At 45.3% G+C, this 22,358-nt stretch overlaps 1 protein-coding gene across 5 annotated transcripts in view; it reads right to left on the bottom strand.

Moving 5' to 3' along the window:
- MGAT5 (alpha-1,6-mannosylglycoprotein 6-beta-N-acetylglucosaminyltransferase) overlaps positions 1-22,358 on the bottom strand; it is a 333,568-nt gene that overhangs the window by 209,949 nt on the left and 101,261 nt on the right. The window lies entirely within an intron of this gene.

The raw sequence follows: 22,358 nt of genomic DNA, 5'->3' as shown, positions 1-22,358 counted from the left end.
AGAGTTCAAAACAGGAAGCTTGTTTTGCAAGGTGGGGAGGAGATGGAAGGATATTTCATGGAATGTCAGCAAAAACGCAAGTGGAGGGTGGAGTCATACCACCACCGGGCACTTTTGTGCATCTGAAACTTGAGCTTACAAAAGTCATTATTATGTGCTCTGGCAAGGATCGGAGCATGCAGCTGGTGAGGGGAGCCCGAAAGTGGATGCCCCCTGGAGACAAGGAGAGGGGAGAGAGCCCCCATGTTACTTAAGCAAGGCCAGCTTTCATTAGCAGTGTCTGGAGCTGAGCTGACCATCTCAGGGCCACCAGGTGCCCTCTCCCCAGGCACCCGTACAGAGAGTCTATGCCAGGGGTACCCAGTCGCCTTTCCACTCCAGCTACTGTGAGTGAAAGCTGAACCTCACTGCTCACTTGCACACTTCAACCCAGGAAATGTGGGGCACACAACGTCCTGCTTTTCTGTGGTTCTCATTTTCGCTTACATCACAGGGCAAAATGAGAGGTGAGAAGGCAGAGATTCAATAGAACGCAGTCAGATCCTACCCATTACCAGGGCAGGCTGAGCCAGGGTCCTAAATCAAGGCTTCCCAACAAACGGGGCTAAAGCACAGCTTGCAAATGGGTTGCCAGGAGGCCAGGATACCCGCCCCTTTACAGAGTCCTGGGCCCAAGAACCAGCCAGCTCGCCAACAGCACTATCTTCGATGTGCACCAAAGCCAGAGGCTAAGCGTGATCTCCGACACGGGACTAAGCCAGGATGTTTTCAGAGAGTGTGGATGTTTCAGTTCAAAGCATCCTTCTTCCTAAGCACCTAAGAAGAGATGATAATGAGATCCTGGGGCAGTGAGCTCTCAGCGTCTGCAACGCAGCGGGTCTGGGCGGGTCCTCCTCGTCCCACAACAGAGGTATCAGTAGCACCACCGCGAGACTGAGAGTTAATGGTAAATAAATTGCACATCTGTCCCAGGCACTGTGATAAACGCTTTTTGTGCCTTAGCTCACTGAATTCTTGGAAGAGTCTTATACACTAAGACTATTAATATTATTATGTTTGACTTTCAAAACAATTTTTTTGAAGTATAGTTGATTTGCAATGTTGTGTTAGTTTCTGGTGTACAGCATAGTGATTCATTCATACATATATATTCCTTTTCATTATAGACTATTGCAAGATGCTGGATATAGTTCCCTGTGCGATACAGAAGAAACTTGTTTATCTATTTCATGTAGAGTAGTTAGTATCTGCAAATCCCAAACTCCTAATTTATCCCTCCCCCTCTTTTCCCTTTGTTTTCTATGTCTGTGAGTCTGTACCTGTTTTGTAAATAAGTTCATTTGTACCATTTTTATCTATTTTATAAATAGTAGTTAGTATCTGTTTTATAGATGGAAAAACAGAGGCACAGGGAGATTACCTTGGCAAAGGTCTGCCAGCTCTGTGGGAGAGGTGGGATCATCTCCTTGCAGCCCGGGAGTCAGTGAACCCCGCCCTGCCTTCCCAGGGCTCATCCCTCCTGCCTGCCAGCCTGTTTCTTTATGGCTAAGCACGGTCAGTAAATGCTTAAAAGGTTGTGAAAAGCAACAAAGAATATGTGACTCAAATCCAACGCAGCTCAAAAGCCTAAAACCTTCACTATTGGCCCTGAACAGAAAAAGTTTACCAACTGCTGAATTCAAGGCCACTAGTTCTCAAAGTGTGGTCCCTAATTCAGCAGCAGCAAGAGCAGCAGTCAGAGGGCAAATTCTTGGGCCCCACCCCAGACCTGCTGAATCAGCAGCTGTTGTGGGGTGGGGAGGAGGCAGCCACCTGTGCTTCAGTAAGCCCTCTGGGAGACGTTGATGCCCACTCAAGTCTGGGAGCCCCGGGTGGACGCAAGCAGATGGATGCCGTCAGGAAGCTGCACCACCATGCCGCCACCGCAATGTGCTGGGAACTCTGTCCGGCCCATCCTCCTTCCACACCTGCCGGTCTGGTACCCCCCATAACCAACCCTGCAGGGTCTTCCTGTCTTCGTTCGAGCAGCTCTCCCTACCTGGCTGTCCCTCCCCATGTCACACTGATAATCCAAACCCAGCCTGTCCCCAAACACCAGCTCCTGTCCCACCTGCTTCAGACCCCCTTCCCAATGCTCTGCCCCCGACGCGCCTTCCTAGTCTGCAGTTGTACAACACTGACTGTCTATGTGGGCTGTTCACTGGTTTCTGTGTGGGAGGCATGACATCCTTGAAGGGACGTTCTGTTCTCAGAGAAAGACACTGGGCCCAGGGGCACAATAAAATACCTGCTGACCGAGTGAACTTGCCATCTGGGCACTGTGACACTTCACTCAGCCCTTCACGCGCAGGCCAGCTGAAAGGTACCGGCCCTCCACTCCCTCCACAGGGGTGCACTGAGCACCTGCTGGCCCCAGGCCCCAGGGGCTGAACAAGGAACCAGACACGGCTTCCATCCTCAAGGGGCTGGTGCTTTAGAAGCCATCCCTCTAACTAGTGCTGCCCTCAGTTCCTCAGGAAGTGGCTGCACTTCCTTTTTGACAACCCACACCTAGTTAGCCGATATCGCCCCCGGGCTGGAGGGGTTTTCCCAGAGCAAGTAACCTGGGTGCTCTTCCAGGACAGTCTCTGGTCATTTTCTTTTGCTATTTTAGGAGACAGCCCCAAATGCAGACAGGAATTACCTGTCTGCTTGCAGATAGGAAGCCCCACCCAGCTTCCTCCATCAACCCCCTGAAGAAGTTGCTGAAGGCAGCAAAGCTGAAGCAAAGGAAAGACCAAGGCCAAGAACTGAGCGGGGACCCAGGGGGAGGGGGCTTGCTTCTCTACCTTGGTCTTGGGGAGAGTCAGGACCACCCAGCTGGTGCATTCGAGGTGCAAAAAGATGATCAAGACACCTGGGGACGGTCAGATGACGCCAGCTCAGAGACATACAAATTTGGAGGGAAAACCTCTAACTTGAAGTTCAGAGCACAGTTCTGACTACTGAGGGCCCAGATTTTGAGTGAATACCGAACTCCCAGAAATATTCTTTTCTCCAAAGGAATCCATAGTTTGAAATCACAGCAACTGTATCAGCACACAGAGTTAGATTAGAATTCATATCTCCAATTCCTATTAAGAAGGAATTTAAAAAGATTTTTCAAAATCATTATTTGGGAAATACCCCTAACTCCCATAGTAATAGGATAACAATAGGACAGCAATCCACACCAGAGGGTGTTGTTGCCAAAAAGGACTTAATAATAGTCATCAGCAATGGCCATGATATTAACCACGAAGCCACAGAACAACAGCGATCAAAATGTTGTCAATCAAGCTAAGAATCTTCCTGCCTCCAGAACTCCTGACAGCTGGATCCTCTAGCAAAGTGCATCCAACAGGCACAAAAAGGACTACACAGTAGATCTCAAGAAGGCTTGGCTGCCAACCAGAGTAGTGACAGCCCAGGGCCATGACTTTACCAATCCTCCTCCAGAAAGAAGTTTGCACCATCTGTGTGCAATGAGCTAAGCCCCTAGTTCCATCACAGCCACTGCCCACCCTAACACGCACCTCCTCCCTTCCTGTACTTCCTCAAAGAGCAGCCCTCACTTCCTCCCTCCCCATTCACTCTGCAACACAATGCAATCAGGCAACCACCTTTCGAAATGTGATCAAAGATCTTTGGCAAGGAAATGTGTCTGTTCTCTTACTGTAAAAAATAAGTATGTGAAAGGAGGCCCAACGCCACTTGTCATGAGAGAAATTCAAACCAAAAGCACACACACAAAGTCAAAAGCACGATGAAACACCAATTCACACCCATGAGGATGGCTACCATCAAAAAAGACAGGTAAGAAAAGTGTTGGTGAGGTTGGAGAGAAGCTGGAACCTTTATACACTGTGGGTGGGGCTGTACAATGGTGTGGAAGATCGTCTGGCGCTTCCTCAAATAGTTAAGTGGAGAGTCTGAACGTGACCCAGCCAACTCCGCTCCAAGGAATTCTCCCAAGAGAAATAAAAGCGTCTGTCTACACAAAAATTTAAACATGAATGTTTGCTGCAATATTATTCATAACAGACAAAAAAAAGAAACATTCCACATGTTCATCAACTGACAAATGGATGACCAAAGTGGGGCACATCCATACAACGGAGCTCAATTCTTCAATAAAAAGAAATGAAGTACTGATATGTGCTATGACATGGACGATCCTGGAAACGTCACGCGAAGTGAAAAAAGACAGTCACAAAACACCATATGTTGTATGATTCCATTTATATCAAATGCCTAGAATAGGCAAATCTATAGAAGCAGAAAGTACAATAGCAGTTGCTTAGGGCTGGAGGGGATGGGGAAGCAGGAGGTGAGAACTAAGGCATGCAGGCTTATTCTGGGAGGCAACGAAAACGTCCTTAAAATGGATCGTGATGATGGGTGCACAATTTTGCGGATATACTAAGAAACACTGAATTATACACTTTAAATGGGAGAATCGTATGATATGTGAAACATAGCTCAATAAAGCTGTTCCAAAACAGAAAGAAAGCAAGCCCCCCTCCAAAGCTGCGGGGTAGGGGAGGAGCGGTATTTGGAGACAGGCAGATAAGCCCCACGGGTGCACCGCAGCCCCAGGGAGCACCCAGCCCTTCCCTCACTCCCCACAGCACAGCCAAGCCTAGGTTGTGCCACTACTAAGGGCTGACCACAGCTGTAGCAGCAGAAGGAAATTACAGGGAGAAATCTGCCACCCGTTTACCAGATCCGGCTGCTCTTTCAAGCTCCAGATCCACTTCCCTGGCCACCCTTTAAGGTGTGGTCGGCTTTGCCTGCTAGATGCCAATTTCTCAGACCACTTGAGAACACTCCAAAACAACAGCCCCTGTCCCATGGAGTGAAAAGCCGACTGATGAGGTGGTGAAGCAGTTCCTTCAGATGCCCATCCAACATCCATTTCTTGTATCAGGACCTGTCTCTTCAGAGGATGAAGTTGCAAATGCCCATCCCTTCAGGAGCAACGCCAGCCCCAACCACAGAGATCCGATCTTTTCCTACAGCCCACAGGACCATCCCGTCACAGCCTGCCGGTCCCACGTTCACCTGGGAAGCACGGCTCACACTTAGTCACTCACAGACCTCTGTGGTCCTAACTGTGCACCACCTGAACTGCCCTTCGGTCTTTAGATGGTGGCTATCAGAGCCTACCTCTCGCCTCATCCTGAGAAGTGACATTCAAGACATCCCGAGTCTGCTGTGCTTAGCCATGGTGCCTTGGGAAACCCCACCCCATCTCACAACTGAACCCCGCATCCTGCATGAAACCTCCCTTGGCTCCCCAGAGCGAGGGGGCTCCTCCTCCTTGGAACACCCTCAGCAGTACGAGCTCCTCCTGCAGAGCTTCTTACCCACTGCTCTGTCGAATCATCTTTTCTTTCGTCTTTCCTATGGATCTGTAAACTCCCTAAAGACAGGAAGTACCAGGAACGGGACTGCCTTGTACACAGGGGGCGGTTGTGAAGTGTTTGCCAGATGAGAGAGTGGGATGGTGGCAATGAGATGAGGAAACACAAATGAGCAGTGACCTTCAGGACCACCTTCTGATGTGATCCACAAAGAAGCCAGGCACTCTGGGACTCTGTGTGCACCTGACCTTCTGGGAGTTTTTACCCTAAGATCTGTCACATAGCAGTGAAAGACCATCACTGCTTAGAACAGATGGAGTTAAACTATAGTGGATATGGTGGTAGACAAACACTAAAAGGGGGAAAAAAAAAAAAGGGAAAAAGCTCCAAAAAAAAATTCTAGAAGGGGCAGTGACTGTGGGAACAAAAAGATGTCCAAGACAAGGGATGGGAGAGGAAATGGTGGGGTGGGCTTTGGTGGAGGCTGTTGGTTATATTACTGGGCATCGGAGATGATCACAGGAAGACACTGGAAGGGTGGTGCGGAGAAGCTGACTCAACTAGTGCACACAAGGCCTAGAAACCTCGACCCATTGCTCGTTCCATCTGTCAGCACTGTGGGATCCTAGACAAGTCTGTCTCAGGTTCTGCACATGTAAAGCGCGGAAAGTTGTAGGACCACGGAACACTGTACAGCTACATGACTGAAAGTGACTGATCCTATTCACTGGTTTTCAAACTGTCTTCCAAAGGACATCACGGTCCCCAGAGGTGTTTCCAAAGTTCCACAAACGTTTTAATTTGAATTCTGTTTTCCTTTGTTAAAAACAGCTTGTCTTTAAAAAATCTGTTAGAGATACACACTATATATAAGATATATAAACAAGGACCTACTTTACAGCACAGGGAACTATATTCAATAGCTTGTAATAACATAATGGAAAAGAATCTGAAAAAATATATCTGTATGTATAACTGAATCACTTTGCTGTGCACTTGAAACTAACATTGTAAATCAACTACACCTCAATAAAATTTTTTTTAAATCTGTAGAAAAAGTTTTATACTATAGAGATTCCAAACAAAACTTCCCCAGCTCCCCCTCTATGTAGAGTTTGAACTCTGAATTCCTATGCTTCTTTGGTCAGGAAAATTAATCCTTGGCAGTAGTCTTGTTTGCTTATTCAAGTTTTACAAAATTCAGGTTCACTTACCTACTCATGTAAAACTGCACAGCAGAGAACACTGAGACCCAAGTTAGATGCTAAATGAGGATCAGTCACAAATTGTAAGCTTCAGAGGCTTCCAGTCTGATTTCCTTATTATAAGGAGTAATAACAGTCTTTACAGAACACTGATGATTCAACTATGGAACAATTTCCTACTCCTTTTCTTTCTAGGGTTGGTATGAATTTACACTGAGTCAATTTCGAGTGCCTGGAAAACTGCATTAAAAAACAGTAGCCATTTCCATGTGCAATCAGGGTGAGTCTGGGCTGCTACTACCCTGCAACCAAAATGTGGCAGAGACATGAACTGGAGGCTTGCCTTAACACGAGTGCTCATCATCTTACCAAACTCTCGACTCTGCTCTCTGGCGCAGCTCACTAACGTAGTGATTGACTTAAAAAAAAAAAAAATAGGGATAAATTGGGAGTTCGAGATTGGCAGTTACTAACTACTATATATAAAATAGATAAACAAATTTCTACTGTACAGCACTATCTATATTCAGTATCTCGTAGTAACGCATAATGAAAAAGAATATGAAAAGGAATGTATATGTATGTTCATGTATGACTGAAACATTATGCTGTACACCAGAAATTGACACAACATTGCAAACTGACTATAATAAGAAAAAGATATAGGATAAATTAAAATGTATCAAATACCTTTAGGCAGACTAGGACACTACATGAGAGCTTGATTTAACACAAGATCTTGCTTAGGAAAACAATAACCAATTACAAACCCTTGATTTACAGAGGAGGACATTCGGGCCCAGAAAACATTATGTCTTCTAGGTAGAGTCAGAACTGGACTAGAACTCAGGTTTTGCTTCCTAATTCGGTATGGGAAGCGGCGTCTCCCAGCTGCTTGCAGAAACTCAAAACGGAAGAGACTTAGCAACATGAAACACCAACCAGAAACCAGTCTGGTGACAGCAAGGAGCTGTGAGTCCACTGTGATGTCCCACCAACCTCAAGGGGCCAGTGCCTCGGCAAATGACAGGAAGAAAAACACACATTCATGGAATCACTGGTGCAAGGCAGGCAGATGGCCGGGGGGGAGTCTTGCTCTAAATACAGTCTTCTGTTGTTAAAAGGAGAAGCTGAGCAGGAGGGAAGATCAAGATCAAGCAAAGCAGCTTTTTCCTACAAAATAAGCCCCAATTCCTGGGAAGACGCTCTGAGGCTGGATGTTCAGTCCCCTGGACCACCTGGTGCCATTGCCTTGAAACCAGTCGTGGGACTCCCTCGGCAGTGGCCCCCATTCTGAGGTGTGAGTCCTTGACAGCTCTGCTCAACATGAGCTCTGCTCTCTCCTCCTAATTCGAGGAGCTGAGGAGCCGAGGAGCCAAGGAGCCCAGGAGCCTCTGCTTGTGCTGCCTGAACATGTGTGGACGGCCCCACCCCCACCACCCCTCCCTTCCACTTTCCTGACTGGGTCCTCGGATGAATTCTAGTCCTTTATAAACAGGAAAAACACATTCCAAGTGTAGACAGCCTGTTCTCTTTAGAACTGGCCAAACAAGTCTTATTTTGAGTCACCAACCAAAAGGCACCCGCTAAAACAACACATCTTTGCTATTCTTGCGGAGGCCTTTTTGATCTCCGGGTTTTACACAACCCATCCCTCTTACATTTGAGATGGATCAAACCAACCAGCTTTCATTTATTAGGCTGCACGTGCTTTCTTGATGTGGGCAGGGGAAGGGGAACCAGCAGCCCCGCCCACCTGAAGCGGGGTTTGCCTTGCAGCTGCACAGTTTACTAAGTGTAGCTCAGGGCTCCATCACTGGCACCAACAGCTACATTAATTTTCAAACACTGTAATAAGGCTAATGACTGTATCCAGAACAGGCTCTCCTTCCCACCACCTCTGTTCCGTCTCACCCCACTCCCCTCCACCCCCTACTCCAACTACCCTCAACTGTCCTCTGGCCACTGTGTCTGTGGCCATCTCCACTAGGGGGCGTGTATGGGCAGGGAAAACTGCTGGAAACACACATTTGAGGACTGTATTCTGACTTGGCCACCTGGGAGAGAGGAGTGCACAGTCCTGGCAGGTGGACAAAAGGGAATAATAACAAAGGAGTGAGAAGGAAGCTGTCATTTCTGGATCAGATAAGACCTTCCCATGTTTTGTAAGTTTCATTTACCAGGCTCATAGGTTATTCACGGTTGACAGAATTTCCCTTCAACCAAAAAAATGAAACCACAGCAACTCCAAGAATTCTGAAAACATCTACTCAACCAAAACAAAAAGCTTAAGTTCCTGAAAAATGAAATAGGTCCGTTTAATACAGGGCATCTTGATCCTTGGCTCAGCTGACATTTGTGGCTGGGTAATTCTTTGTTACAGGGGCCTGTGCTGCGCATCAAAGGATGTTTGGCAGAATCCTTGTCCTCGAGCCACAAGACGCCATTAGAGAGACGCCATTGGGACCTGCCACCCTCAACTGTGACAATCAAAAATGTCTCCTGACACTGTCAAATGTTCCTTAAAGGTTAAAGCACCCCAATTGAGAACCACAGCCTTAACCAATCAGCAGGACCTTACCCACTCGTAGGATAAGGCTTGGGAAGGTCCGCCCCCAGGACTAGATTATGGAGCAAGGAGAAGCAAACCAAGTGCACTCAGGAGCCAGTCACCAGACCTGACGACGAGCAGGCTCAGAGCCCGGTGCAAAGACTAGAGGCCACAGGGAGATGGTGCGGGTGTGGGGGGGATCCCTGATGTTGCCCCAAGCTGACTGACGGACGCGTCTCATTTTCTTCCACATCCTTCAGTTCCAACACTATCTTGGCACCCGCCGAGGAGCTCATGCCTAGGCTGGCTATGTCCCCATTTACTAATTAGTATATGGCTTTGGGGCTCCACTCCACAAAGATCCCAGTCCATAAATCAACAGTCACAGGGAAGGCTGCTATGAGAAGACAAAATCTGGACGATGCTACATCAGTCTTAAACAGAGAAGGACTGTCATCTGGCTTCCAGCCCAGGAAACCATGAACACATATTACGACAGGTCGATAATGACTCTCCAGGAGGTAAAAAGGAATGGTCTGTGAAAAGATTACATAGTGTGTAAACTTGTTAGGTAGTTCTCCTCGATGTTGGATGAAGCCCTCAAAGATCTGCTTTCACTCAGTGCCAATGGACAGTCAAGCCACAAAGACATTTTATGGTAAGTATATACTTTTTTCCTCTGAGGATCAGACTTTTGGCAACTCCCTATTTAGAAAACACCCATGAATGTCAACAGGCCCAAAATGGCCCCAGTAATAAGGAAAGCCACAGTCACAAAAATTGTCAAAATCACTTCCAAAAACTGGGGCAATGCCCTCAAGATAAAGCTCATTATTCAGCAAGCACTCACTGAATCCTACAAGCCCATCACCCCGGAAGCCCACTCCTTCAGCTGGAGAGGGACACAGGCTGGGTGCTGGCCCTCGAGTGTTCCAGCTGCACTGTCTGCAGAAATGGGACGGCCCTCCAAACACAGGATCCGAGAAAGACCAGCAGGTTACAAGTCTCAAAAACTAGCTGGTGAATGAGAAGATGAGTGCGCACACGGACATGCACACAGTCTAGGGAGGAGGGGCCCTCAGAGGCTCATCAAATGTAAACTGTATAGTGAATTTCCCATCACTTCTGAAATATAGCAAATCCCCATGAAGCACAAAGCCCTAGGCTGTGCTAGATCCTGGGTCATTAATGCCCCAAGTCTGAATTTTCTTAGGGAAGAACTCAACAATCAGACATTGGTTGATAAGTTTATAAAGGCTGACCTTTAATAAACCAAGGGCAATTCTCCCAATACTGCAAATACCTGGTCCCAAACCACAGGACTACATAAATGATGAATCAGTTCAGACCGAAACAGAACATCTCATGAGAGTTTCCTGAACTTCCAAAACCTGGGGCCTCTCAACCCCGAGGCACTTAAGAATCACCTGGGCTCCTTCCGAAAAAAGACAGATGCCCATGGCTCACGCGTCAAGATTCTGATTTACTTGGTCTGAGGTGTGGCCAAAGCAGGGATATTTTTATTTTTCAGCTGCCTCAGTGATTTTGATATGCAGGCGGACATGAAAACTATTACATCCTTGGAGAAATGTTCCTTCTGTCAAGCCTGTGGGTCCCATCTAGTGGGACCCAAAACATGGTCTATCCCAGCATTTAAAATGATAATGTCTCCACTCTGCACAAACGCAGATGCACTGGCTTACTAGACAATCCGTATGTGAGGCACACTGGTTTTCTCTTGAAGAATCACACGCTTGTCTTCTCAGGCCAATCCCCAAGGAGCCCTGCCCAGTCTTGGGGCTTTTATTAACCGCTCCTTGGCATTTGGCTCGAAGGATGAAAAGTTACTTGAGTAACCAGCACTTCTGTAACCCTGCTCCTCAAAGTCTGGTCTGTGGACGGGCAGCACTGACTTGAGCTGGCAGGCTGTTAGAAATGCAGGCTCTCAGGTCTAACTCCAGATCAACTGAATCAGAACTGGTGTAAAGAACGAGATCTGCAGGTATCTGTTTACACATTAAAGTCTGAGATGCATTTTATAAAATCTCATCCAGGATACTAAGGATGGGGGCCAATTAGATGCTAATTTCCAGTGAGACATGACGGAGACTGTGACAATTCTTTTCCTTTTTATTATGTGCACAGAACTTGATGACTTGATATTACTTTTGAATATACTGGATGCATGTCAGGAAGACCAGCTGTCTTACAGGTGCTCCTAGTTACTGTCAGACATATCCAGCTGAGATGAGAATGCCATCTGCTCACGGCATGGTTTCATCACTGAGCTAGGAGTGCATATAAGACAACTGGCCATGCTTTCTAACTGCAAAATATTGATCCACTTCCCTAAAATCAAGGATACAATTTGGATACACGTCTTCTAACTTTAACTCTGATATAGCAAACAATTCTATACAGCGAATCTCTTTAGTCAGCTACCCAACATACACTTTGCACTGCTCACCAGTTAGACATCATTCAGGGCTGGCTGAGTTGCTCTGTTTTATAGTGATGAAGTGCTCACTTCAGAACACCTATTTAACAGTCATGACTACCGTCCCAGTTGACTTCAAAGTGAAACAGCTTTCAACTCAGGTAAGCATCCTTATTAGGTGCCTTAATTTTGCATCAGATGACATGAATCAATATTTAAAGTTTCTAGAAAGGTCTCTAATTCTGATATTTTCCACATAACTGATTTTGTGGCCATTGAAAGGCTTTCAAAGGTTTGCTGAAAGAAACTATTTTTTGACAACTTAAGTTCCTTGGCTGAAAGAAACTCTATTTGAAGGATTTCAACCATCCATTCTTGCAGATCAACTTTGCCCAACCTTTTGTGACAAATGAACTCTTTTAACAACCTCTCTTTCTGTCATACACAGACATGCAGGCACACACACTGTAGGAACTTTTGAATTATTTCTTAATTTTTACATGTATATGATCAATGGAGTATTAAAGTAAAATCCTATTTCGTTTTTGAAAAAAGATATTAAAGCTTATGAAGTCCATTCATTTTGATACTGTTTTTGTAAATGTGCAAAATGATTAATGACAAGTTACCATTTTGCCCATTTAGCCTGTAACACACAGGATTCAATTTAATTACCTAAGAAAAAAGCATGATTGGTCAACAAAATCAATTTCAAAATTACAGTCTTATTAGTGTACATACAATGTGGGGACCCAATGTATATTCAAAACCAGAGAACAATCTAATTACTGGCTCCAGCATCAAAATCAGCCAGCAAACAGCCCAATGTTTGGATTTCTTATATCTGAATTTAAAAACAAATGGTTCATAAACCTCTGTTTCCTCTGGACATGTCACACAGAACATGTGTGCTCCGTTTCCCAGGAAGAACCACGGAGGGGACGACTCGTGCTCCTCACCAGAGTGTCCTTCTTGGGGAGGAAGGACAGCATCTGGGCTTGAGGGGGTGGGGACTGCTGGGTTTCCTGCCCTCAGGTGGTGCACTCCCTCTTTCCCCGCCCCCAGAGGGCGAAAGAGACAGGGCTTTGCAGCCCATCAGAGCCCATCACCAGGGCGGCTGTGTTGATTCCATCCAGGAGGGATCAGGAAGTCTTGCACTCAAGACATCTTCCAACTCAGCTTCACTCTGATAAAGCTGGAACTGTCATCTTCATCTGCTTCTACTGTTCTCTACTTCACAACCCAGAAGGGAGGAAGGGTGTGATTCACTGGCATCTCCAAACCCCCCATAAGGTTATTTTTTAAAATTGTTTTCTGTTTGGTTTCTAAGTATCAGGCTAAGACAGCTGGTTTCCAGCAGTTATTGGAAAGCATTTCTCTACAAATAACACACTGCAGGTGTATGCATCTTTAATCCTAATAAATTAAAAGGCAAAATGACTATCACAGTCATAATATTTTCTCTTTATAAATATTGATTTAGAAAAAAATACTATAAGATATGCCAAAAGAATTCTGATCAGCTGAATCCAACTTTTGGCTAGAAGGAAGTTAAGCTGGAGGAAAACCGGCAGAATTGTCAGTAAAATGCTCAGTAATTTATACTTTGGCCTGAGTGTTCCTAATGCATCCTGTCTGTAACCAACAGGCCATTAGGGATATAAATAAATATTTTTATAATGTATCATTTCCAGAAACCTCCTGGGTTGCTAGGGCAGAACACTCTCCTGCACCACTAACCACAATGCAAGCTCTTGATAAATGCTGGTAGGCTTTCAAACTCTTCCATCTCAAAGAGGGATCGGAGATCATATATATAAATACATATTTTATTGAATGACTTTCAAAAATAGAAATGATAAAAGAGACGTCACTGCCATTCAGAAGGAAAGCCCAGGGTACCCTCAGGAACCCAGCCCCAGGACATGAGAACCACAAGGGAACCACTGCCCTAGAGACTTCAAATCCCTGGATATGGCCTGGCCCTGGATACACCTCTTGGCAGAAATTTTCAAAGCAACGCTTACGTGACCTAAAATAGAAGTCAATAAAAAAGCAAACGGCCTGATAAAACCCATCTCTGGGTTTCCTGTATACTGGGCAAAGGTTTTGCTCATTAGACTTCACGGATTCAGGAGGATACTGAGAAGAACGTTCATCTTTCATCTTAGTGTCAACATTCACCTGGGCATTCTGAACAGCTAACTAGCTGGATTTTACTTGATGGCACAGTAAAATGAAACTGACATTGCTTCCCTCTTCATGAGAGTTGCTAAGAAAATCTCAGAGCCAAAATCACTGTCCACTTCAAGGAAGAAAGTTGGCATCTATTTTGTGTTTAAACCTCATTCCTGACTATTTTCTACCTGTCTCCTTTTTCCTCTTAATTTTAAATGTATCTAATCTTCCTGTGTTATGTGTTTTAATCCTTTTTGAAACATATCATGATAAGGAATTAATTAAACAAAAAGGAACAAGACAGCTATGGCACACAGAGTAATGGCCATCCAAATGTCCAACACCGTCATCCCTGGAACCCGTTACATTTCATGCCAAAGGGGGATTATGGTATCAGATGGAATTAAGGTTGCTAATCAGCTGACCTTAAAATAGGGAGATGATCCTGGATTATCCTGGTGGGCTCCATGTCATTACAGAATCCTTAGAAGTAGAAAAGGAAGACAGAGGGCAGGGTAGGTCAGAGGGGAACAGTCTCTCCCCAAGAACTCTCTGACTACACACAGTTGTTTGCCTGAAACCAAGGACACTGAGTTAACAAGCCTGGTTACTTGGTTTCTCCTGGTCACCTTTGGTTCTCTTCTGGTGGTAAGAGATTAGGAATTTTAGAAGCCGGGAGGGCAGGGATGAGGAAGACAGCACAGAAAGTTAAGTGCAGAAAAGGACAACACTTCAGGGCCATTTATTTGGTCTAAGAGCCAGCAGCTTGTGTTATCACAGGAGGGCCTGGGAGCATCACTCTGTGATTCTGACCGTAACTGATTTTCACAGTCATGACACTGCCTCACTCGTTAATGAATTGTGATCCAGAATTCTGGGCTATTTCTAGGAAAATTTATAGATAAATGAGGCATTGATGTGGGCAGGGTGCAGAGGGAGGGCAGACTGTAAGGTGAGACGGGAAAAGCACAGATAGGGTGAAATGTCCCATATGTCACACAGGCTGACCACGGGGCTTCCCCTCTGGATTCTGGTTGCCACCCAACTAGACATTCTCTGAAGGCAGCACCGTCCTGATCATCAATATTACCTCAACATACATCCTCTAAGCTGATGTCCCCTAGTGCCTACCTCATTAGAGAATAACAGCCCCCCAAATAGGTCCACATCCCCACGCCCAGAACCTCTGGGGGAAACTGAGGGATGAACCACCAAGCCATCTGTTCACCGTCACGCAGTTGCCAGGTGGTGGAGCTGTTAGAGACCCTGGCCATCTGGCTTCCTAAACACGACTCTAGGATGCCTCAGAGAGCTTGACACACCGAATCACAAAGTGAGTCCGTGGAGTGAGCTCAAAAAAAACCATAGGGATGACATCACTTGCTCGGGCACATAACAACAAGCACTTTACAAATATCAGCCACTTTCCACTGAGTGTTACACTTTTCCTCCTATTTCAAGGAAAGCCTGTAGGCCAGCTCTTTTCCAAGGAGGAGCTGGGGAGGTATACAATCATCACCAGGAAATTTTTCAAAAAATATAGCCCTGAGCAGCACCCTCCCTCCTCCTCCTCCCCAAATTCTGCTTTATCATTCTGAATTGCACTTCTAGCTGGTGATTAAAACAGAAACCAACTTCCCAGGTGATCTGCAAACACCTACTCATTATCGCCTCTCACACATCCCCTCCCCCCGCCCCAGCCCAGCCAGCCAAGTATCGCTGCTCCGAGGTGCTCCCATGACATGGAATAGAACCCAGAATGAGATGAATGTGGATCCTCTTGGTGGAGATTTAATTTCAAAGGTATGAGGACGCACAACTAAAATTTAAGCAATCAGCAAAATAATTGCGCTTAATATTAGAGCTTGGCAGCCAGGTAAGTAGCAAGAGGGTAACAACATGCACACATTCCCCTTTCAATGGCAGAAGCTAGCCTGAGAAGATGGGAGATTACTAACACATGTTACCAGTTTAGCACACAATCTCAATCTTACTGTTTATCTCTTGCAGTTCCATCAAAGTGACATTAGAGTGGCATTTGTGGGTATTTTCCATAGAGCAAAACCAGAGAAACCAACTGGAGCACTAGACCCTATCAGACACACACGCACGGAAGGGGCTCGCTGTGTACCCTCCATGGTTCCACACGTGGTTCAGACAGAAGGTTGAAGGGATGGTCCCCACCTTAGAGAAAAGCCCTGCCTCCCCCAGCACCCACACAGCCGTGCAGAACACGGCTAGCTCAGGGCTCCATCAGCACGACACCTGGGGTTCCAACGACTCAGGAGACGGAGAGAAGCCCCTGGAGTTTTCATAGAGACACTGTGATGTCAACTGGGTCTCTTCCCTTCATTTTCTCTCATTTTTAAACCTTCACCTAAAGCCAGGACCCAGGCTAAGATAAAGGGTGAGTAAAATACAGTTCCTGAAGCTACTGACTACAAGCCACAAGCTTAAGGTAAGGTACACAGCCTGAGAGATACCCAGTTTCTCTGCAGTCACGGGGACTCTGCAAGAATAGCTCTAAACCCGAAGGAGGGGCCCATGGGGCACAGAATAGGAACAGGGTTTTGAATGCATCACTTAACATCTCAAAACTTTGGTTCTGTCTGCCCTTAAAAGGAAGCAGCAGATAGAAGTGGTATCTGAGTCCCTCCCATCTTAAGATTCAAATGAGAACAGATTTTTATCGACCAGCTCCTTGAATGTTTTGATAATTCAGGATGACTACTCTCGTAGCCTAGAGTGGGATCCTGGCAGGAGGGGTAGGGCTCGTGGGCAACAGATGACAAACTGATTTACAGCAAGGGAATTATACATGAATGAAGCCATTATGCAAAAGAGAAAAACACCAAAGTTCATTTTAACTGTGCCCCCTCCATTTTATCCCTTGCCTCGAAAACACTAAATTCCTGTCACTTGCTTCTCATGGCCACTAGATTTATATGCCCATTAAAAAACTACTTTTATAATCACCCTGTGCAAAATATTATGGCTATTATTATGATGATTTAAAGCCCGCAGCAGTGCAGCAGGATCTGGGGGGAGTTTATTAACACCTTAGCAGAACATGCCATGAATACACCATTGGGATATTCACTTGGTTTTAAGAAGTCCCTTGATTTTCTGCCTGCCCCAACCAACGAGATCAGGTAAACTCTTTCCCCATTTTCTCTGTCCCACGATGCTTCTCCCCATCAAAACCCACCCCAGCATCAAGCTAAGGCACTGGTTCCCAACCCTTACTGTACTTCAAAACCAACTGGGAGACCTTTTAAATACAAATGTCAGCTCCACCCCCTTCCCAAGATGATGATTTAGTTGGTCTGGGAAAGTCCAGGAAACCAATATGATTTTAAGCACACCCCTAAATTCTCAGAGGCAGCCAGGGTTGAGAACTGTTGAGCTAAAGTGTCCCCCTTCCCAGGCAGATACGAAAGTGAGCAGGAAGAAGAGGGGGCGGGGGACAAACATGGGGGAGGAGGGCTATGCTGAACCAGAGACACGCCTAGAGGAGGCAGCCACTTTGCAGCTCCAGACCCCAGACAACTTGAGGGAAGATAGCCTGGGGATGGCCAGATCTTCCAATCTTTCCAGAGAAGCCAGAAACCCAGGGCCTTGGGACAAATCTCTGTATTGATCAACATCTGCACTAATTTCATTTTTTTTTTTTTAAGTTCTGGGAGGGCCACAGTTTAAAGGAGTTTACAGTCTTGCTCACCTGCTCAGGCCACCTAGTTACAGGTGTCTGTTATTTTATCCCAACTGCCTGACCCATTCTTAACTTTCTGAACAGTAGCGGGTATTGTTCTCCAGCAAATGCTGACTTCTGATCATCCAGTGAAAGCTTCAGAGCTCCAGCTTCTCGCCCACAGGCTCTGCCCAGCACAAGCCTGTGAATGAGTCATGCCCAATGGCCAATCCTAAGAAACTGGAGGGGAATTTAAAAGCCATCTAGAAAGAGAGATGCAGATACCAGGATCCAAAAAGTCTAACTCATCTGCTCAGGACCACAAAGACTGTTGAAGGTGGGGTGACCAACTCTGTCCCGGTGTTGGCACTGAAAGTCCCCTGCTCTGGGAAACCAAGGCAAAGAAGGATGGCTGGTCATCCTGGATAAAGGACAGAGCCACCCCGCTGTCCCTTGTGCAGATACCCCCATCATCTGGAATTCCTGATGCACATTCACATTCTACCTTCACGGTTTGCTCCCTGTTAAGGTCCAAACTCCCTGAAGGGATTCAAGTCTTGCAAATTGAGTGCTTGGTATCTATTGGGTCAATAAAGCTTTTTGCAGCTCCTTGATCAATAAAGATGCCTGCTGGTGCTGTCCTTGGAAAATACAGGCATCACTGCTCTGGGAATCTCTGAAGAATCTGAAGGTCTGGACCATTCATCAGAGCTCCCTTCTCAGCCCCAATAACTACTTCACCACTTGACTGACAGAAAACAGGAGAGACACAGAGAAATGAATCAGATGAGTAACTTTCAGCTAGCTGCTTCCTTCTCTCCTTGGACCACAAATTCTCCTTCCTGCTCTAATGAGGTTATTACCCACCATCAAGGGACATGGCACGTAATGTGTTCTGAATTCTCCACTCCGAAGGCAGCTTGTCAGCAGTGAAAGAAGTCAGCCTTGGCATTTCCCTCTCAGAAGCCCGCCTGGGAATCACTCAAGGGGGTCGGAGCCGAGTGTAGAGCGCCTGCACGGATGGAGAGGCGATTGCGCGTGGCAGTACCACCCAGATTCCAATCTCAGCCCCGACGTGAATTGGCCCTGGACCTCCTCCCTTCGGGAAGTTACAGAAATGGAGATGCCACTGCTTCCTCATCTGTGAAATGTCTACCTTGCAGGGTTTCAATTTGCAAAGGACCTAGTCCAGTGCCTGGCTCTTAATGAGAGACAGGTGTTACTGAGCAAGTCCCAGGACTCTTCCAAGGCACCCCAGAGGCCTCCGCGAGTCAGGTGGGAGACCTCCTCCTGCTGCCTAATTTCAAAACATATAACCTGCCTTTTCTGACCTAGTTTTGTTCTGAAACAGTGGTTTTCTTAACATTCCTCAGTTCCCTTTCTGAAAAGATGCAAGCAAATCTGAGTGAAACACGGAAAGCAGAGGCCAGTGTCAGCAAAATGTCATCACAACTGACACAAAGGGTTTTTCTAGCTTATCCATCAATTATGATGGGGTGGGGTGGGGTGGTGGAGGGACAGCGGAGTTCAGTCACCAAGCCCGACGCCCAGCGTTGCTAAAGATCGCTGCTTCAAAGAATTTCCTAGGTCGGCATCTAAAAGTCTGAAATCCGTTCCCCTGAATTCATTAGAACCCATAGTAATATTCCACCTCTCAGAGCAAAACTACACTGTATGATTCACTGCACATAGCCGTTCCCTCACGGATGCTGTAGTTTAGAATTACGATCAAAATAAGACCAAAAACCAGCCGCAAAACAAGCCCCATGCCCTTATGTTTTACAATCTAAACAGAATAAAACAAAGCAAGATTTACACGTGCCGGGGACACAATTCACAAGGACATAATTTTAAGCTAACTGTATCTTAGATTCAAGAAGAATAAATGTCTGTACTATTGTTCTAGCGTAAAATCTGTTGTGGCAGGTCCGACTTTTTACATAAGAAAGTTATGACCTTGGGTCGCTGGGTAGAATTACAACTGCTCAGATTTATTCTTGGCAAGCTCTTTGGGTATAATCCACTTTACAAAGATAAACAAGCGGTAGCTATCAAAATCTTACACACACTCACATACAACCACCACCACCACCACTCACAGACTCGAGAATGTCCATGCCACTCCTAAATTAAAATGTGTCCAGATGAAGTCGGGAAAAATGACCCAAGAATTCACATAACAGGAAGTTCTACATTCTAACCTGGTAAGAGAAAGGAGCATTAAAAAGCATTACTTAGGTCTGCAGTCCGTTTCCTGGTTTTGATATTGTATTAGAGCATATAAGATAACCACTCAGGGAAGCTGGGTTCATGGAATTCTCTGTACTCTATTTGCAACTTCCTGGGAAATAATTATTTCAAAATAAAAAGTTGCTTTTTGAAGGAATACTGATAGAGCTTTTTCCTGTTTGGGGAGATTTTTCACCATACAGAAGCCCAAAGCCCATTCTGAGCACCCCCTTTCTACATATGGGTCCTGGAAGGGACCGACACGAAAATACTTTGAAAAGGATCTGCAGATGTTCCTGGAAAACCTTCCCTGTTCGATGAGAACCACTACTCCAAACAATGTAAATCACTGGAGACTTAAGAGAAGAGAGGCCACCATATTTCCCCTTGGCCACTGTGTAGAGGATTTGAAGAGGACATGGCTGGAGAACAGGAGCCCAGCGAGGAGGCTCATGCAACTCTGGGGGGGACTGAGTCCGATACAGGCCTCTGTGGGGTCATGGCAGTCAGGATAGGTAGAGACCAGGTGCCAGAAACATTCAGGAGCCCAAATCAGCAAGACAATAAACAACAACTAAGTGGAATGAATGGAGAAGGAGTCTCAGATGACCTCTAGACTTTCATTGTGGGCAGCTGAGGAGATGGGATGTGTCATTAGCCAAAACAGGAAAATGGAGGAGCCGGTGAGTGAGGGAGAAACAAAATGGCCTGAAGGTTCTACAGGGCAACAGTACCATGTTATGTATCTTCTTCCTCCAGTGGGGAAGGCCCCTCTTCCTTGTCTGACTGGGCATAAAGTCCCGGGGATGGACAAGTTGGTACGGGGGTTGGGAAAGGCAGCTATTGTTCAGCCACACCAGCGACATGGCCCCAGTCAGATCATTTTCATTCTCACGGCTGACCATGTACCCAGCATTTAACCCTATGCACCTCCACTTGGAAAAGAGCTACACAACCGACATGTCTCCTACAGGGTCTAGAGGCACTTGGATTCCGGCACTCCTATACAAAGAACTGAACACTACAGGAAATCTGAATTAAAAATTTTTGTCCCTAAAATTAAACATACTGCAACAAATGTTTTCACATTTTTTCTTACTTATAGGAGTACAGTTATTGAGAAAGGAAGAGGGCCTCTGGCAAAACACCTCCTAGGCGGACTGCCATAGCCCTGTAAGGTTTCACTTAGAAATATCTTCCTTTGAGATAGAGAATTAAAACTCTAGAAACCCCTTCAACAATAAATTGTTCCTATGTGTATGAGTCTACTTCTGGTTTGTAAGCTCTTTTGTATCATTTTTTTATATCCCCCATATAAGTGATATTATATGATATTTGTGTTTCTCTTTCTGACTTACTTAGTATGATCATCTCTAGGTCTATCCATGTTGCTGCAAATGGCATTATTTCATTCTTTTTTATGGCTAAGTAGTATTTCTGTGTGTGTGTGTGTGTGTGTGTGTGTGTGTGTGTGTGTGTGTGTGTATAGTGTAGTGTGTGTGTGTGTACAGTATTGTGTGTGTGTGTGTATATATATATACACACCACATCTTCTTTATCCAGTCATCTGTTGATGGACATTTAGGTTGCCTCCTTGTCTTGGCTATTGTAAATAGTGCTGCTATGAACAATGGAGTACATGTATCTTTTCAAATTAGAGTCTTCTCTGGATATATGCACAGGAGTAGGACTGCTGGGTCACATGGTAACTCTATTTTTAGGTTTTTGAGGAACTTCCATATATATGTGGTTCCCTTTTCTCCACACCCTCTCTAGCATTTATCATTTGATGATTTTTTAATGGTGGCCATTCTGACTGATGTGAGGTGATACCTCATTGTAGTTTTGATTTGCATTTCTCTAATATTAGCAATGCTGAGCATCTTTTCATGTGCCTGTTGGCCATGTGGATGTCTTCTTCGGAGAAATGAACATTTAGGTGTTCTGACCATATAAAAAATTTGTTTTGCTATTAAGCTGTATGAATCTGTTCATATATTTTGGAAATTAATCCCTTGTCAGTTACATCATTTTCAGGTATTTTCTCCCATTCTGTGGGTTGTGTTTTTATTTTGTTTATCGTTTCTTTTGCTATGCAAAAGCTTTTAAGTATAATTAGTTCCCATTTGTTTATTTTTGCTTTTGTTTCTTTTATTCTAGGAGACAGATCCAAAAAACTATTGCTGCAATTTATGTAAGTGTTCTGCCTATGTTTTCTTATAAGAGTTTTAGAGTATCCATTCTTACATTTAGGTCTTTAATCCATTTTGAGTTTATTTTTGTATATGGTGTTAGAGAATGTTCCAATTTCATTCTTTTACAGGCAGCTGTCCACTTTTTCCTGCACCACTTACTGAAGAGACTGTCTTTTTCTCCACTGTATATTCTTGCCCCCTTTGTCAGAGTAATTGACCATAAGTGTGTGGATTTATTTCTGGACTTTCTATCCTGTTTCATTGATCTATGTGTCTGTTTTTGTGCCAGTACCACACTGTTTTGATTACTCTAGCTTTGCAGTATAGTCTGAAATCAGGGAGCATGATTACCCCAGCTCCATTCTTCTTTCTCAAGATTGTTTTGACTATTCAGAGTCTTTTGCGTTTCCATACGAATTATAAAATTTTTTGTTCCAGTTTCGTGAAAAATGCCATTGGCAATTTGATAGGGATTGCATTAAATCTGT

The sequence above is a fragment of the Camelus ferus genome, chromosome 5 (assembly GCF_009834535.1).
Source record: "Camelus ferus isolate YT-003-E chromosome 5, BCGSAC_Cfer_1.0, whole genome shotgun sequence".
Classification (NCBI taxonomy): Eukaryota; Metazoa; Chordata; class Mammalia; order Artiodactyla; family Camelidae; genus Camelus; species Camelus ferus.
This window is presented reverse-complemented; position numbering and strand designations above follow the sequence as displayed.